This window comes from Rhea pennata, chromosome 1, assembly GCF_028389875.1.
Source record: "Rhea pennata isolate bPtePen1 chromosome 1, bPtePen1.pri, whole genome shotgun sequence".
Lineage (NCBI taxonomy): Eukaryota > Metazoa > Chordata > Aves > Rheiformes > Rheidae > Rhea > Rhea pennata.
Window position 1 is genome coordinate 83,971,199 of NC_084663.1, and position 19,391 is coordinate 83,990,589.

The following is a 19,391-nucleotide window of genomic DNA, read 5'->3' on the forward strand; positions in this document are numbered from 1 at the left end:
TAATGAAAAGATAGGAAAATAAAAGGTGTGAATAAATACTCATTTTCAAAATAAAAGGAGATTGACTGATAATACATAATTAGTACTAACAAATTGATTGTGAAGAGTTGCAGAAGTGTCTTATAATATGAACCCAAGTAGGTAATAAAGTGGATATTCCTATTCAAAAAGTGTGGAAGATCTGGAAGAGGTACAGAAAAGGGTAGCAAGACTATGAAACAGCTTCTGTAGGAACAGAGGTTAACAAATGAGGAACCCTTGTACCAGCAAAGAAATTACTCCAAACACTACCAGGAAGCACTGAGAAGTCAAACCAAGAATGACTGTTGTTTACTCTTCACAAACAAGCACTCCTATGTTTTCTGTTATGAGAAAGGGAACAATCATTCTGTTTGACTCCACTATGTTTCTCACAAAATACTGTGGACTGAAGGGAAATCATCAGGCAATGTGCTAACAACAGGAAGCTTCTCATAACACACAAATTACGGAATTCACTGGTAATGGATATGGTGAAGTGATTAAACAAATTCATGGAAGAAAGCTCCCACAAGAGCTGTTAAATATTAAATGCAAAATCAAGATTAGTTAAGTGTTGAAAATATTTATTGTTGACGCATTGTAGGAGAGGAAATGCCACTTTATACTTGCACTTCTTACTCTGTAAACATTTGCTACAAACCTCTATCAGAGAGGATAAAGAGCTGGACAGTGGCTATTCTGAGGTTGTCATGTAGCATGGTGGACTTCACAAATGAAACAAATCAAATCTTAAGAACAGCTATTTTGTAACTTTAAACTTTTTTCAAGTGTTGAACTCTGTTCTTAACTAGATATATTGGTATTGCTCAGATGATCAGGGTGTGGCTTATATTTTCTTTGAAAATATTTTAAATAATGAAGATACATGCTTCTGTTTTTCTTAGTGGTCCGTATTTTCATCACATCTCAGCGCAGATATTAAATTTCAGGATCTCAAAATCACAACACACACCTTTCCAATCTTGAATTATTCCCATTCAGCATGCAATCCTTCTACAGAGAGCTACCAAAGATCTCCTGTCTTCTGGTAATACAATATCAGAGACTAAGCTGACAAGAGGAGATGCTAAAACAAACTGACGAATTTGTTAAGCAGCCCCAGATGGTATACAATCCAGAATTCTGATGAAACTTAAAAGACAGCATGACCAACCTCTTAGCAGAAATACAAAGAATTTTGAATAATTTAGGTTGGAAGGGACCTCTGGAAGTCTTCTAGTCCTGCTCAATTAGTCAAATTGCATCAGGTTGCTCAAGAACTTGTCCAGTCAAGTCTTGAACATCTTCAGGGATGGAGATTCCACAGCCTCTTTGGTTCTACTGTTTGAATGTCCTCATAGGTAAGAATACATATACATATCTTTAAATCTGATTGGAATTTTCCATGTTGTAAGGGTGAGGCAGGGGTGCCGCAGGGACAGATATACAAGCTCAAGGTACACTATGGTCGATACTGAGCATTTATTACCTCTGTATCTAAGCAGGGGGTCACCAACAGTTTCTTGATTGAGGTAATAAAGGCACAGGAGAATCCAAGGCACTGCTGAGCATTGGTCCATGGCAAGGAATGCTGCAGGGGACACTATAAGAGGTTTTTATGTACTATACACATGCGCAGTACGTGTACTGAGCTGATCACTAATTTTGATTCAAAGCTCAGGTGTAGCACCACACTGGCACAAGCTCAGCTGTGAGACCATGATTATGGGTCAACATGCCCCATTGATGCTCTTTTTCCCATGGAATGGTCTGGCTAGCTTCCTTCATCTACCTCGTCAACAGTCTTCCACATTTTCCCATATACTCCACCCCCACAATGGAAAGCTAGTTACAGGCTGTCCCAGTCTTCAGAAGGGCATGGAGTAGGAGGGCAAGGGAATTTACAAAGCAATGAAATCTAAACGTAGCATAATACAAAGCAAAAGACAAACAAGAGTCCTCTTTATATGAGCTGGCCCAGCCATCCCACTAGGAGCCAAACCAATTAGCCAGCCAGGGACCTCCACTGTCCTGTTGGATATGTTGGATAATGTCTTGTAAGTGGCTGATATCATTCTTAATAAACACCAATTCATCAGTGATGTTAAAACATCAGATCCTGGTGAAGTCATGACATCTGTGGTTATACTGCAGCAGGAGATATTCAACCACTAGACGGCTTTGCAGTGTTCCTTGCCGTACTGCCCCCAATTCTTCTTTTAAAGAGCAATGGCTCTGGATGTCCAATTTAAGCTAAAACACAGGCAACATGCTCTGTTTATAATTATGCGTCACCACTTCTGGGATCCTAGCTAAGCTTAACAATAGGCCTAAGGCTCCTGTGAGAAAATAAACTTACATGGGAGTTACACATGGCATCTAGGATATGCTATGGAGTCCTCTGCCACTCCATCAAAAAGGGAAAGATGCTTAAAGTGACATGACCTACAGCGCATGGGCCACCTGTGACATTGGCCGGCACATAGGTATGTGCTGTAGTGCCACACAGAAGGAACCATTCTAATGATAGTACAAGGTGAGTAGATGTATAGGTAATATTCACAGTGTCATTATAAATTTACTGTGTATTGGTTACATTCCACAGAAAAGAGGTAGCATTTACAAAGCGAAAGTAAGCATCTACTTTAGATATATTAGTGAAATGAAAAAAGAAAGTTCAAGGTGTCAGCTTTGGGGAAAAGGTGCCCAAATCATATAAATTCATGGGAGTAACAGTAATACCAAAAATTTTTAGAAAATATAACTGCAATACTGTGAGTGGGATTAGTACACCTATGTAACGTGTAGTTAAGACATCATTCACAGGTCATCCTCCTGCAGTATAGAAAGCAGAGAGGTTAGCTGATCTTCTTTGTGCAATCCCAATCCATATATTTACAGGGAAAGCTGGATGGTCTGGTAGATCAATAGCATCTGTCATGGTCAGCAAGAGGCAACATTCCAACAGCAACTTACTGCCAGGGTGATAACCTGTTGATTGGAAGGAAGAAAGGCATGGTATAGCCATCAGGAAGAACTAGAACAGTGGCTCCTGGACCATCTGCTAAAACAGTGCCAGGCTGTTTTTCCCTTTGAGGAGTCAGTATCCACACACTGGCTAAAGAGTGTTGAGGGTATTTGCTGAACTTGAGGCACTCCAGCACTGTGGATCAGAATTCCTCACAGTATGGGTGCTCCCTGTGAGACATTCACTGGCATGGATAGAGATACCTGGAAAGATATCTCTTGAGAAGAGGTCAATAAGAGTGGCACTATCTGAACAGATATCAAAGGTGAAAACACCATACACACTGTGAAGGGCAGTCAAATCTTAAATGTAAGCTTACAACTCTTTGTTCAGTAATCATAAGTTGCTCAGGAGAAAGTATCTCAAAAGGAGGAGCTTCCTGGACAGGCGATGGCTCTATTGAGGGAGCAGGGAGGGGAAGCTCCTCTGGCTCAGACAATAGAGACATACGCTCCCAACTCAAAATGTACTTCCCCTAGCAAGGCTGTATGCAGGGTTCTCATGTCCTTTCTCCCCAACCCCTTAAACCAGTTTTGTAAACAGTGTTTCCATTTCCACTGAGTTGCAGTTTGGACCACTTCCACATGGGCTCTGACTGTATCATCAGTTACCCATGCCTGAATGGGGATGGATGGGGATGTGAACAGTCACTGGGTCACATCCCATAACTCATTCAGTATCCTGCAAAGCCCACATCACAGTCAAAAGTTGTTTTTCCAGAGGTGTATAATTTACTGTGGTCCCTTGCACGCAATGGGACCAGAAAATTACAGGTTCTCACCTTGCATGCACACGTTGCTGCCACAAGCCCCAAGACATCTAGTTTGAAAGGTTGTCCCTCATACGGAGTGAATAGTTTGGCTTGTTGAACCACCACCTCTTTGCACAGGTCAAAGGCTTGCTGCTGTTCTTTAGTCCATTGACACTGGCTACTTTTTTTGGTCAAATGCTGTAGCAGCCATATTAAATACACTAAACGGGGTAAAAAGTTCCACCAGAACTCCAAAAAGCTTATAGTTGTTTTACAGTAGTGGGAACAAGGTACTGTTGAACAGTTTCCCAGGGATAGTTTTCATCTTTCCCCTCTGGAGTATCCCTAAGAATTGCACACTAATGTCCTGTACCTTCTTGGGGTTTACAGCCCGCCTCCGCTCCTGTAGGGTCTGTACTAGCAATGATAGCTGTTCACATACTCGATCTTTACAAAGTCCCATTATCAAAATATACTGATGGATGGTACACTCTGTAAGGAGAGAAGGGAGATCAACTGAGATCATCCGGTGGCAAATGGTAGGGCTATGTTTATAGCCTCGAGGAAGGATTTGAAAAGTATATTGCTTATTATCCTATGTAAATGCAAATTGATCTTGCGATTGGGGGGGATATAGCAATGGAGAAGAACGTATTCACCAAACCAATGACAGCTTTCCATTCCTGTAGATGTTTCCCTACTCCTTCTAGCAGTTACCATGTCAGGTACTGCCGCTGTTAATGGTAGGGCAATTTTATTTAACTCTTTATAATCCACAATCATATGCCATGAACCACCAGGCTTCCAAACAGGCCAGATAGTACTATTGACAGGGCATGGTGTCTTACTTGAGCATGCAGTAAAGTGTCTATAGTTTCCTGAATCTCTTTTTCCCCACCAGGAATTCTATATTGCTTCACTTGCACCACAGTGGGAGGAACCAGTAAATCCACTGGGTCCCAGTTTGGTTACCCTCTAATCAGAATAATGGATTGTAACTGTGGTAATGCAGGACTTTTTTCAAAGGAGAACAATCCTTGCAGGGTCTGAATCTCTCTGCCGAGTATCATCACGTTGACTCTGAAAATGTACTCATGAGTTGATGCTAATGAAACAGGGGTAGAAAATAGGGGATTTTTGTGAATTTTTAACATAACTACAGCCTGAATCTCTAGGGTGACCAGTTCTGCCAACCCACATTTATAGGTGGTAGCTGTCCCTGGAGCTACTATACTATGTAGTATGGTAACTTCTGTCCCAGTATCTACTAAAGCAAGCACAGCAATTTCTCCATCAGAGTGCCAGTGAATTCACAAGGGTACGTAAGAGTGGAGCTTCCAGGGGTGGGGAGGAAAGAGTGGGAGAGTGGCAGGCTGTGTTCAATATTGCTGATTAGCAGGCAACCACGGCCACTGCTTAAAGAAGTCAATAGTAGACTTTTTATCTTGTCACGTAATACCCCTGCCTGCAGCAAATCAGCCCCTATCTGTTGCCTCATTACCCTTCCCGTCGATTTAGTGGTCCCTGCCTATTTTCTTGCCTTGGAATTCCAAACTGCTCTCACTTGCTTAGGACCTGGTTCACCAACAAGTGCCAAATCCCTTATATTGTTTACCAAAGCCCCTGTTGTCCCAGCTGAAGGCATTATTATGCCAAGCAGTAATGGCTTTAAGGTACTTCAAGACGCCTTTAATAACTGGTTTCTCATCTGCCATGTTATTTCCACACTATCCAGTCCATCTCCATCTGCTTACCCTAGCTGCTGCAACACATTGATCCCTTCCTCAAAAGTACACCATGCTCCCACTGTAGCGGCTAATTTGCCCATGGACAGGTAAGCACCTACCACAGTGGTGCATAACCACTGATATAACGTTGGAGCTGCAACAACATTTCTTGTTTCATCCTGCAGATAAATTAATTGGTAAGATAATACTGTAATTGAGCATCAGTTCATAAGGGGCTCATTAAATTCAGGTCCTCTCTTAAAATAGTAATAGATCTCATACCTGCATCCCATGTTCTCATTAACCAGGCTAACAAAGACTTCCCAGGCAGCTGCTGGAATATGTCCTAGATTGCTCCACTGTGTACCCATCTACTTGCCTCTCCCCCTTCATTTCAGTTCAGCTTCATTTCAACTCTTTTCAGTTGTCCCATGTGACAGGACAAGAGGCAATGGGCAGAAATTGATCCACAGGAAGTTCTGCTTGAATGTGAGGGGAAAATTCTTCACTGTGAGAGTGACAGAGCACTGGACCAGGTTGCCCAGAGAGGTTGTGGAGTCTCCTTGTCTGGAGATCTTCAAAGCCCGCCTGGATGCAACCCTGTCTAACATGCTGTAGGTGACCCTGCTTGAGCAGGGAGGTTGGACAAGATGATCTCCAGAGCTCCCTTCCAACCTTACCAATTCTGTGATTCTATGATTTGCATAAGAGGTTGGACCTGAGGAGCAGCTGGCTCCCCTTCAAATTCATCCTCTGAATCAGATAAAGTACTCCAAATATTACCATTTCACCCCTCTGGGTCCCAGGAAGGTCTAGCTATTATTGCTTTCACCTGCACAATTGTAACTAGGGCTTTAGTACAGCACACATGGTGTTTGTCAGTTAATCATTCTACCCTCTGGGTTAATTCCAGATTCTTTTGAGTTTGGGTTGTAATCAGCTCCTGTGCTACCACCTTTGCATCACACAAATCTCCAGTTTCCTTCTCCAGGTCTTTTACTCATTGCTGCAAAGATGATACTATCCCTATGAGGAACAGCTGCGAGAGCTGGACCTCTTCAGCCTGGGGAAGAGAAGACTGAGGGGGGATCTTATCAATGTGTACAAGCACCTGAAGGGAGGGTGTCAAGAGGATGGGGACAAACTCTTTTCAGTTGCCCCATGTGACAGGACAAGAGGCAATGGGCAGAAATTGAACCACAGGAAGTTCCGCCTGAATGTGAGGGGGAATTTCTTCACTGTGAGAGTGACAGAGCACTGGACCAGGTTGCCCAGAGAGCTTGTGGAGTCTCCTCTGGAGATATTCAAGGCCTGCCTGGATGCAACGCTGTCTAACATGCTCTAGTTGACCCTGCTTGAGCAGGGCGGGTTTGGACAAGATGATCTCCAGAGGTCCCTTCCAACCTTACTGATTCTATGATTCTATGATCTAAGGCTTGAATGCCTATCAACAGTGCCCACACTAATTGTCCAGCTAGCTTCTGAGCTGCTTCCAAAGCAGCACAGAAGGACATAGCATTTAATGCAGATTCAACAGCCCTCAGAATTATATTTTCCCCCTGTGTCAACTCTGGCAGTCCTTCGGGACTGCCATAGTGGCAAGCAATGCAGCTACCAGCCCCCACCACTCAGTTTGGAGCCATTCTGACAGCCGCAGGTGAGTAGCCCCTCCTTGGCACTCGCCCTCCTTCTTCATTCTCCTCGGCCACAGCATTGTTGTTTATGTATCCTTCTGACTATGCCAATTGTAAGGATGAGGCAAGGGCACCACCTGGACTCCTGGTAGGGACAGATATACAAACACAAGGCACATCATGGTCAATACGGAGCATTTGTTACCTCTGTATCTAAGCGGGAGTTCCCCAGAAGTTTCCCAGTTGAAATCCAAGACACCACTGAGTGTTGGCTGATTGCGAGGAACATTGCAAGAGTACTATAAAAGGTTTTTATGTACTATACAGAAGAGCAGTATGTCTACTGAGTTCATCGCTAATTTCAATTCAAAGCCCAGGTGTAGCAGCGCTCTGGCATGGGCCCAACTGCGTGACCATGTTTATGAGGCAACATGGCCTGTTGATACTCCTTTTCCCACAGCATGGTCTGGCTAGCTTCCTTCGCTTATCACCTCAACATTGTTCTGCATTTTCCCAGACACATGTTCTGAATTGTTTCTGTTGCCTCTCATCCTGTATCTGCATACCTTCAAGAAGTGACTAACTTTGTCTTTTTTGTAGCCTCCTGTGAGGTCACAGCAAACAGCAATAACATCTTCCCTGAGCCTTCTGTTTTTAAGGCTGAACAAACCCAGTTCTGTCAGCCTCTCACATACCATATACTCCAGCCCTCTGATAGCTTGGTTGCCCTCTGTAGACTTGCTGCAGTATGTCCATGTCTTGCTTGTAATGAGAACCGAAAAGTGGCAACAATACTCCAGATGCAGTCTCACAAGTGTCCCGTAGAGGAACTTCCCCAGACCTGCAGGCTACATTTTTACTAGTATCACTCATGTTGCAGTTGGGCTTCCCTGCTGCAAGGGCATGCTACTGACTCATGTTCAATTTGTCCTCCAGGACCTCCGGGTCCTTTTCTGCAGAGCTGCTTCCTAGACAGTCAGGACCTGGCCTGTACTGCTACATGGGGTTATTCCATCCCAGACGCAGGACTTCATATTTATTTTTGTTGAACTTCATGATTTGAACTGTCCAAGTCCCTCTGAATAGCAGCCCTGCCCTCTAGCTTAGTGGCCATTCCCCACAGTCTGCTGTCATCTGCAAACTTGCTAAGAGAGGACTCTACCCTATCATCCAGGTCATTAATGAAGACATTAAACAGTATTGATCCCAGAACTGATCCCTGAGAGATGCCACTATTAGTCTTAGCACTACTGGTCACAATTCTTTGAACTCAGCCATCAGACCATTTTCTATGCACCTTTTCATCTACTTACCCAGCCTGTGTCACATCAGGCTGGTGATAAGGAGACTATGTGAGACCATTTCAAAGGCTTTGCTAAGGTCAGAGGATACAAGACTCACTGTCCTTCTCTTGTTCACACAACCAGCGCTTCATCACTGAAAGTTCAGGCATCATTTGCCCTTGGTAAATCCATGTTGGCAGCTCCCAATCAGCTTCTTGTTCTTGTGTTTAGAAATAGAAGATCATGGCAATAAGAGACCCACTCATTTTATGTCCTCAGCTTTAAAATATATCTTTTTGATTTTACTTTTCTCTTTAACAGGGTGGAGAAAAGAGTTAAAGAAAATACTGGGCTTGGATCAAAGTTTTCATAGGCAGGAGGAGTGGCAGAAATTAGGAGCATCAGGAGCATATCTATGTTTCCTAGAGGACTAGCAACAGCTTGCTGTAAGGGACTATAATTATCAACCCCCAGAAAAGCCACAGAAGGAATGAACTACTTTCACATACAGTATAAAGGTAAATTTTCCCATTGAAATTCAGTGGGATTGGTATACCTGGTGCATATATACTACCTGGAAAACCTCAGCCTCCAAGATGCTGAAGAAACATGTTTCAGAGTAAAAAAATGCTTTCAAAACTGCCCTTCATGGTGACTGTGATTTCTCTCAGGGGTTTCTGATCACATACCTTCATGTGCACTCAGTTGCCTAACTGCTAAGCATACAACTAAAGAATGACAGATTTATGCAGCCAGAAATCTGTTCTTCAGACAGAGCTAGAATCAAATCCATGGTGTTAGAGATTATGAAACTAACTGCAAGGAAGAAAAAGAAGAAAAAGAAACCAAGGATAAAGGTTTTACTCTTTCATATGCATGAATCTGCTTCTTAGCATAAAGAAGCCTATGTTCTTAGGCTTAAATTATGGTGGTAAACAGAATATTTTAAAGAATTCTACCCTTTTATATCTGTCCAAAATTGTCCTCAGGGAAGTCTAGGGTACAAACTCACTTGCTTTCTTTCAAAGAATAAAAAAATAGCAAGAGTGTTTGAAAAATACAAGGGCAGAAAACAAAACATATTTTCCAGAGCCAGGATCTTTCTGACAGTTATGTTTAAAATGAGTTAGAAACTGGACAACTGTCTCTACCATTGGATTATGCAAATGCCAGAACTAAAAACAGCAGCAGGTGCTAGGCACAGGACAGCTTGCAACACTAAGTCAGGAAATGCCAAACAATATAAAAAGAAAAATCTCATCCTACATAAAGAACAGTCTATGTTGTGGTGATGGATGCTTATTTCAGTCTGGAGAGCCATCATACTGTTAGGATGCAAAGTATAGGTTTCTTTCTACTTTAAGGCTGTTAATAACAAGCCTACCTTTCCACAGTGATGCAGATTTTAATTGCCTTTAAAATTGCACAACGTGAGGTAGCACAACAGTAAAGTTCAACATTCTTTCATCATATGTTTCAGGTTTTTTTATTCCTAGGGATCAAAAGAAAAGTCAATATTTTCAATAGAAACTAGAGATGTAAACACAATGCAAGAAAAGTACAGATTGGCTATAAAAACAGAAATTAGATTAACTGACAGCTAGGAAACTGGGCATCCTGCAGCTTGATCTGCTCTTGAATCACTTCACTTTCCAGAGTAAAGAAAATGTTTGACTTTTCATGCTAGTGTGACATTAAAGATAGAGATATAGTCCAAAGTTGCAACGGTATAACTCTGTTTTGCAAGGCTATCTTAGGAATAAAAGAATATAGATTTTTTTTTCATTGTTTCTTTAAGATGGAGCTTTAACCATAGAATGACTTTTTTGGTCACTTATTCCAAACCCCCTGCTCAAAGCAGGATCAGCTGGAGCAGGTTGCTCAGGGCCTTATCCAGTCATGTTTTGAAAATCTTCTAAGAGGGAGACTCTGCAGCTTCTCTGGGCAACCTGTTGCAGTATTTGACCACCCTCAGAATAAAAAAGGGGTTTTCTCGTGTTTAAATGGAATTTCTGGCACATCAGTTGTGCCCATTGCCTCTGGTCCTTTCATTGGGCACTACTGCAAAGAATCAGGCTTTTTCCTCTTTCCTCGCACCCAACCCACTAAGCCTTTTCCTCTTGATATACATACACATGGTACACTGTGGTAGATACTGAGTATTTATTACCTCTGAAGCTAAGTGAGGGTTTCCCAGCAGTTTCCTGATAGTGACAATAGAGGGCTTTGTAGTATAGGGCTACAAAGATGATTAAGGGACTGGAACATCTTACCTATGAGGAAAGACTGCAAGAGCAGGCCTGTTTGGCCTGGAGAAGAGAAGACTGACAGATCTTATCAATGTATACAAATACCTGAAGAGACGGTGTCAAGAGGATGGAGCCAGATTCTTTTCAGTGGTGCCCAGTGACAAGACAAGAGGCAACAGGCACAAATTGAAACACAGGAAGTTCCATCTGAACATGAGAAAAGATTTTTTCACTGTGAGGGTGACAGAGCGCTGAAATAGGTTGCCCAGAGAGGTTGTGGAGTCTCCATTCTTGGAGATATTCAAAACTCATCTGGATGCGACCCTGTCTAACATGCTCTAGGTGACCCTGCCTGAGCTGGGGTGTTGGAGCCAGTTCTCAATCCACCTCACTGTCCATTCATCTAACCTGCACTTCCTGAGCTTGCCCAAGAGGATGTTATGGGAAACAGTGTCAAAAGCCTGGCTGAAGTCAAGGTACACAATGTCCACTGCTCTCCCCTTGTCTGCCCAGCCAGTCATACCATCATAGAATGCTATCAGATTGTTAAGCAGGATTTCCCCTTGGCGAAACCATGCTGACTACTCCTGATCACCTTCTTTTCCTCCATATGCCTGGAGATGACATCCAGAATGAGCTGTTCCATCACCTTCCTAGGGAAGGAGGTGAAGCTGACTGGCCTGCAGTTGCCTGGGTCCTCCTTCTTGCCCTTCTTGAAGACTGGAGTGACACTGGCTTTCTTGCAGTCCTCAGGAACCTCTCCTGTTCTCCACGACCTTTCAAAGGTGATGGAGAATGGCCTGGCAACAACATGTGCCAGCTCCCTTGGTACTTGTGGGGGCATCACATCAGGGCCCATGGATCTGTGGATGTCAGCTTTGCCTAAATGATCTCTAACCTATCAGCCACAACAAAAGGAAAGTCTTCCTTTCTCCAGACTTGCTCTCTTGTCTCCAGAGTCTGGGATTCCTGAGGACTGCCCTTAGCAGTGAAGACTGAAGCAAAGGCAGCATTCAGTAACTCTGCCTTCCCTGTATCCTTCGTCACCAAGGCCCCCACCCCATACAGCAGGGGGCCCACCCTCTCCCTAGTCTTCCTCTTGCTACCGTTGTATTTGAAGAAGCCCTTCTTGTTATCCTGGACATCCCTTGCCAGATTTAATTCCAAATGGACCTTAGCCTTTCTTGTCGCATCCCTGCCTACTCTGGCAACTTTCCTGTATTCCTCACATGTGGCCTGTCCCCTCTTCCACCTTCTGTGTACTTCCTTCTTCTGTTTGAGTTTTGCTAGGAGCTCCTTGCTCATCCATGCAAGTCTCCTGCCCGCCATGCTGGACTTCCTGCTCAAAGGGATGCACCACTCTTGAGCTTGGAGGAAGTGATGCTTGAATAGTAGCCAGGTCTCTTGGACTTCTGCTTCCTTCTTTTCCTTCTAAGGCCTTAATCCATGGGCTTCCTCCAAGTAGGTCCGTGAAGAGGCCAAAGCCTGCTCTCCTGAAGCCCAGGGTTGTGATGCTACTTATTGCCTTGCTTCCTCCATGCAGAATCCTGAATTCCACTGTCTCATGGTCACTGCAGCCAAGGGTGCCTCCAACCTTCACGTTTCTAACCAGTTCTTCTTTGTTCGTTAGTATATCGTCCAGCAGTGCACCCCTTCTCATTGACTCCTCAACCACCTGTGTCAAAAGGTTATCACTGATGCTGTGTAGGAGCCTCCCGAACTATTTGAGCCTAGCTGTGTAAACCATGTAAACCAGTGCCTGCAATTGTGAGGCTACTTCCAGCTGTCTGTAAAAGGCCTCATCGACTTCCACTTCCTGATTAGGTGGGCTGTAGTAAACACCTGCAACCGTGTCACCCATGTTACCTTGCTCTTTAATCCTCACACATAAGCTCTCGACTTGCTCTTCATCCACCGCTAGGCAAAACTCAATACATTCCAGTTGCTCTCTCACATAAAGAGCAACTCCACCACCTCGAATTCCTGGCCTGTCTTTCCAAAAAGCACATAGTCATCAATGATAGTATTCCAGTCATGCGAGCTATCCCACCATGTCTCTGTACTTGCAATGAGATCATGGCTCTGCGACAGCACACACACCTCCAGTTCCTCCTGCTTATTCCCCGTGCGTTTGTGTACAGGCACTTCAGAGAGGTAATTGACCAGCAGATTTCCCAGGAGGCATGCAAGAGGATCCCCCACAGTCACATCTTGTGCATACTTCCTTGGCTGCATGCACTTGTTGGAGGTTATTTTGACTTGAGCTATGTTTTGCTGACTACAATGTCTCTATAACTCTCCCCTTCCCCAATCCTTCCTAGTTTAAAGCTCTCCTTACTAGGCTTGCCAACCTGTTAGCAAAGACATGGGTGCCCGCTTAGTGAGTTGGAAAAAAAATAGCCAGAAATCTGTTTAAGATAAAGTCTTTTCATCAAGTACATATCAGATATTAAACTGATAAGAACAGATACTACACTTAATCTTAGACAAAAGACTGAAAAGTGACTTTTTTTTTTTTTTTTTTTTTTTTTACATTTATCTCTTTTCCAGGTTTTTCTTCTCTTGTTCCTATTCATTTCAGCAAGAAAACCAGGAAGTACAAGCTAACTACTGTTCCAATTCCTACACCTTAAACTATAAGCAAGGCTACTCCAATTAATGTTGTTAAAGTTGATTTTTTTTCCATATATGTTTTAGGTAATTAGGTGATCCTTCTTTCAAGGACTTAGTCTGTCATATGAAGCAATCATATTGTGACTACAACACATTCATCTATTGATGAGTAAAGGTGTTATCTTTCAGGTCTTTTCTGCCTGCTTTAGCATGATGGCCTTCTCATGCAGTTTGAGGTGGTGAATTCTTATTTTTACAGATGACAACATTCCATGCAGTAGAGACCATAAATTGGAGCTACCGCCAAAGAGACACGTCCATTATTCCTGTCACATTTATCTCACCACCTTCTCCCATTCTCCTCTGTGCAAGGTTTTTTTATGCAGCAGTGAGAGACCAGAAAAGGGAGCTGCATTGTTAAATAATCCACACCATCTGCCTCACCCCAAATTAGTTTTTAACACACGTCTTTTATCTGGTTTACTTTATGACAACATAAACAAAAGTAGAAGGTGGGGAACAGAAAGACAGAGGTGAGCAGGCCTTATGTTGTCGTCTATTGTTCATGAAATCAGGACATAAGTCACATAATCACCACCTGTAATTTGTTTACATATTACATTGCTTTCTTAGCCAAAAGGGAAGAAAACCTTATCAGTGGAGAACCTGAGTAAAGAGAAGAGTTAGGTTTTTTTTGGTCTCTACATGATTTCTTTCCTTTTAAGTACAATTTGGCATATATTGGCCTGCAGACTGAAACAGCAAACCTGTCTAGCTGTTGTTTTAAATTGGATATACAATTTTGTTTCCACTATCGGCCTTCTGAGAGGCACACTCTCAGCCCATGAACAAAGCAGCTCCCTGGATGCTGACCAATTTCTGCTTTCTCATTCTTCTTCCATCTATTTCTAGTCGCAAATCAATTAAACTGGTTTTAAAAAGAAAAATACTGAAACAAAGAAACAAAAAAGCCTCAAAGCCATCCTCATGCAACAGGCAGGCAAAATAAAAACAAAAATTAATGACATTTCTACTTAAAGCCACTAGCTGAGAAGGACATAGCTTAAAACAGCTGTTTTGAGCAGTGAAGTTAAAAAAAATAAATATTTTTTTAAAAAATAACACCCAAGCTCTTCATCAGGTTAGTCACAAGCTCTTCTGCAAATGACTCTAAATTCACTAGCTGTAAATGAAACCTTTAAATGTGAACCCAACGGGTAAATGTTGTATTGATAACAGCTCTGCAAACAGCCAGGACCAGGTGGTTTGCTGTCTTATTTAATGTGACAACAGTATCAAAAAAATATCAGCTCAAAGCACACAAGGAAAAGACTTATTTTATGGTATTCCATGGAAATGATTGAAGTCTGAACCAGCAGAGTTTAGTTTGAATTGTACATCAGATCACCCTTTTCCCATACTGTACACCCTATCTCTATTACACCACCAATTTTCTTGTTCACTCCCTTACACTGAATATTTTCCTACTTCTGTACATTCAAGTATGTCCTTTAAAAGTAAAGGATCCACCCAGAAGAACTTAGAGGCTTCCAGTCTTTGTGTTCACCTTGGCTGCCTCCTGCTCAGGTGTTAGGATGAAAACCAGGTAGAAATAATCCTACTATGAGCCTTCATTCTGTAAGAATGAAATGTGGGTGTGTAATGCAGAAGGGCTGCAAGACCACTCTAACTATATCCCCAAGTTAGGACAAGTGTGGGACTAGAATTGCAGAGCGTATTACATGACACAATCATCCCTCAATTTACAGCTGAAAAGTCCTTTTCTTTCTTGCATAGCTCACAAATTTCTTTATTTTTTGCCCTATACTCAAGTTTGGAAAAGTTTGAGTACCATACTCCAGATCTACATCTGGAATAAAAACTGCTTTGAAAACCTGCAAGGACACTGCTTTTGTGACCACAGTCTATCCCCACTTGCTATACAATACAGTTTTTCTGCAAAAAAATGTTTGACCTCTAGTGTAGATTGCTGACATAAGCTGTTCAAAACTGTAAAAGGCAGAAATAAAGTCAGTGAATTCATAAACATAATTAGTTTCAGTCTTTGCTGAAGTGGAAAAAAAAAAAAAAAAAAAACCCAAACACAAACAACTGAGCTATCAAATTTTTGGCTCCTCAAAAGTTAGGTCTTTCAAGTTCCCCACTCTCTAGAGTTGTGTCAGTGGAGAAAGGACAATCAAGAGATCCATGGAGGAACACAAAAATATTTAAGTATTCTGCCTAGTCTCCACTATTTTTTAATGTCTCTAAATAGCAGATGTTTTGTCAAATGTAGATGGCTACACTGGATCAGATCTAAGTTCCTCTAGCGGTCTGCTGTTTTGGCAGTGGTTAATAAAAAAATCATGGTTATATCATTGACCAACACGCTGGTCGAGTGAATTTTAAGACTGGCATTAAAGGCGGTTACAAGGGCCACTTCCTCCAGTAGATTCTGGGACTTGAGAATTCCTCCTGTCCAGTAGCTAGAGTGCAGATCAGTGTGCCAGAGGCCTCTCCCTCCTAGGCTGCTGCTTTCTTGTTTGTTCAACCAGTCACACAGCTGAACATGTATTCCACACACACTCATACAAGACACTAACACGGCCAGCTACACAGACTGCCACAGATAGGGCACTGTCTTTTAACAAGCACATATAACGCCACCAAAACTCACATAAAAACAGAACTCACATAAAAAAGTATAGATAGCCAGATTCCATTTCTCCTCTCTAAGCTGATGAAATTCACTAGGGAAAACATCTGCAACTACAGATCCACAAGCACACACATATTCAAGATTCCTTGAATATCAGCACTAGCTCTCTGCTTGTCTAGTATCTATGCCAGGATTCCTGGTCCTCTCATGCCTTACACATGTCTATTCATCAGCTAGTCTGACTTGATGCTTACTAGCTAACAGATGCATCAACTCACACACTTATCTCACCAGCATCCTCATACTCATGGCTCTCTCAAATACCCCCACCGACTCTCAGACTGCCTAATATCTATGCCTGGACCCTGGCCCTCCTACTCACCAAAAAGTCCATCTTGAAGTTTGCTAGTGAATTTTACACACACACCAGCTTGGGGGGGGGGGGGGGGGGGGAAGTATAAATACTCCAGTCCTCCCACTTGCCAATGCCCAGGCGTATAAGCCCTATTGCTTGTAGTCCCCACTCCAGCTGCTGATACCACAGACCTGGAGGAAGCTATAGCCCATGGTCTGACTCTAGTTGCTGGCACTTAATTTACTCACTCCAGCATTTCTAATTGCTGGCACCCAAGCTGTGCAGCACTCACACTTGGTATAAAGAGTGAGATTACACATATAGGCTAGATTGCAGTGATTAGGCACTGGCAGACAAAAATATTGACTAGCAGCTGCTTACACTCAACTGGCCCCTTTTATCTCCCCTCCTTTCTATTCCCTGATGTTCCCTCCTTATTCCATCCTGATCTCCTTTCCCTAAACTTTCCTTAATAAGCCTTATATAGTCCCACAGGTCCCTCTCAAATATCCCATATCTTCCTCTTAGTCTTATTTCTCCCTTCCATGAGTTACAAAGTCCAAGTTGGACCTCTCCAGAGCTATGCCCCGTAGTTTGCTAATAGGGTGTCAGTTACTGCCTGTAGAGCTTTGCTCTTTGTCATTGTCTTCCTTACTGCTTAGCTTTGTGTCCCTGTGTTTTGTTCATTGTTTTCTTTCACTTATTAGCCCTTTGAACTGAAAATGTCCTTGAGCTGATAACCTTAATGAAGCAAGTGTCCTCACACTTCACATACCCTTACAGCAACAAAATCTCTCATGCTAGTGAGGAACTGCATGGAGAGTTGTTTACAAAAATTAGTCTTTGCATTATTACTTTTAAGAGGACAGCCCCAACAGGAGAGGGAAAAGAGAAAAAGAGGAAAAAAAATCCACTAACACCACCACCTTACTCCCTACACAGAGAATGTTCCTTGAAGGGTATCTAACAAAATTAAGCCAAGTAAGCAGGAAAAGTAAAGGATGTATCTGAAATTACTGCAACAGATACTATTTTGTCTGCTGCCATTGAACTAGACCACTATATAGTAGGCAGTAATGTAGCAATCTGTTTCTGCAGCTGAATAAGTCTACAAAATGCACAAAGATCACAAACTTCATAACAGAGATAACTCCAACTAAGTGACAGATATACGCTTCTTTTTTTAATAAGGACAGTCCAACTTAGTATTTTAAATGCTATTCAAATACTGAAGAGTTAGAGAGAAAGAGAATTGTAATTGTGCCATGACTTGACAAATTAAGATTCTACTGTTCAATTTCATTGCATTTAGGTAGTAAGCAAGACACCAGCACACAAGCTACTGGGAAAAAAAAAAAAAAAAAAAAAAAAAAAAAAAAAAAGTTAAACTCAGTACAGCTTACAATATTTTGTGTCCAGGAGACACTATAAAAAAATTCATTTTCTTAGCTACAAAGTCCAATTAAAAATTCTGAACAAATGAAAGACCACATCAAAGGAACACCAGCACATGTATTTGTTAGTTTCACAGAGTGCATGTTCTATGTAATATTGTATAAAAATAAAGTGAATTTGGTAACACACAAACTCCCTACATGATTTGCTATTAAATATTTTGAGATATAGGAAGCAATGTGCCTTCTGCACAGCTGGCATGTTACTGAATCCAAATACTAATCATGGCCACAACATGGTAGCATGAGGTTCCAGCTGGAATCAAGGATCACAGATCCTATTGTGCTAAGATAAACCAAGATACACCTTTGTCCTAAATAGTTTAGGAACAGAGGCAAAAGAAGCTTCTATGAAATTTTAAATACAAAAAAAGAGGCCCAACTTGTGCAAGATGCACTAACAGATAGCTGTATTGGGGCTAAGGAGAAAGAAGAGATGCTTGTGCAGTTATCATGCCAGATAAATATGTAGCCATGTTCTGCTTTCAGTTCCATGGGTTTAATATGATTTTCAGCAGGTTTGGTCATACAGACTGCAAAGCTTCGTGAACACAATTTTTAAATACAGCCTCTGACTCAAGAAGTACATTAATAATTCCAGGGCAGACCACTCAAAGACCACTCTATAGTTGCCATGGCTATGTATCATATACTATTTCAGTAAGCATCTGTTATTGGTCATAATCAAATTCAAGCTTCTAGGCTTGAAGAATCCATTGTTAGACCCTTTGTGTTCCCTAAGTCCTTAATCAAAGAAAAATATTAGGGACACATTTTCACGGCAAATCATTTAACATTTCAGTGTATTTCACAGTAATATTCCCCTGTTCCTTCTTCAGGTATTTGGGTAGCCAAGTTTGTTCTTTACCCAAATCTTGTTTCTTTCTACATGACAAAAGTGCTCTTTAACTTTACACTTATACAAATTATGAAAATTTGATTCACAGAGAACTATTCTGCACAAGTGTTATTGAAAGCTTTTTATTAAAGTTCTTAAAAATGAAAGGATGCCTTATTTTGAAGTTTTCATTGTTGGTTTAACTCTGTATTATTCTCAGTAAAGTTAATCTAAACACTGCCTTCAGCAAAAGCATGTACACCAGCACAAAGTTATTGTTCAACTCTGATGAGATGAGAAACACAGCAGCACAAGTACAGAAGCCAACTGCACACACATGTGGGTACACACACTCAATACCAAAAACATCAAGAAATTCTGGGGAACAAAAGCCAAGTGTATTATTCAACAACTGATATCCCAGTACTGAGCTTAACAGTTACATACCTAAAAAATTAAGAACCGTAACAACTTTAGGGCATCATTTCAGTCAAAATCAAAGTTCAGTTCTGTAATTTTGCAAGTATATTTGAAGCACTACCAAGTACGTAAAGTTAAACATAGCAGCTTTGGTGAACTTTAGGTCCTTTTATCTCTCTTCTCCAAATTGGTTCTTTGTCGGTTTAGATTTCAAACTAAGAGCTCTCCAAATGCAAGCAACATTTCCTACACAATACACACACACATATACACATACACACAGACACACACATATAGCCAAGTCCCGTTTAGGTTTTTTTTGAATTATAAAGACAGTCTTTATAAAAGATTAATTTCAT

At 41.8% G+C, this 19,391-nt stretch overlaps 1 pseudogene; it reads right to left on the reverse strand.

Moving 5' to 3' along the window:
• Positions 1–13,057: 13,057 nt before the first annotated feature.
• On the reverse strand, positions 13,058–13,199 carry LOC134135788 (U2 spliceosomal RNA; annotated as a pseudogene).
• Between the last annotated feature and the right edge of the window lie 6,192 nt (positions 13,200–19,391).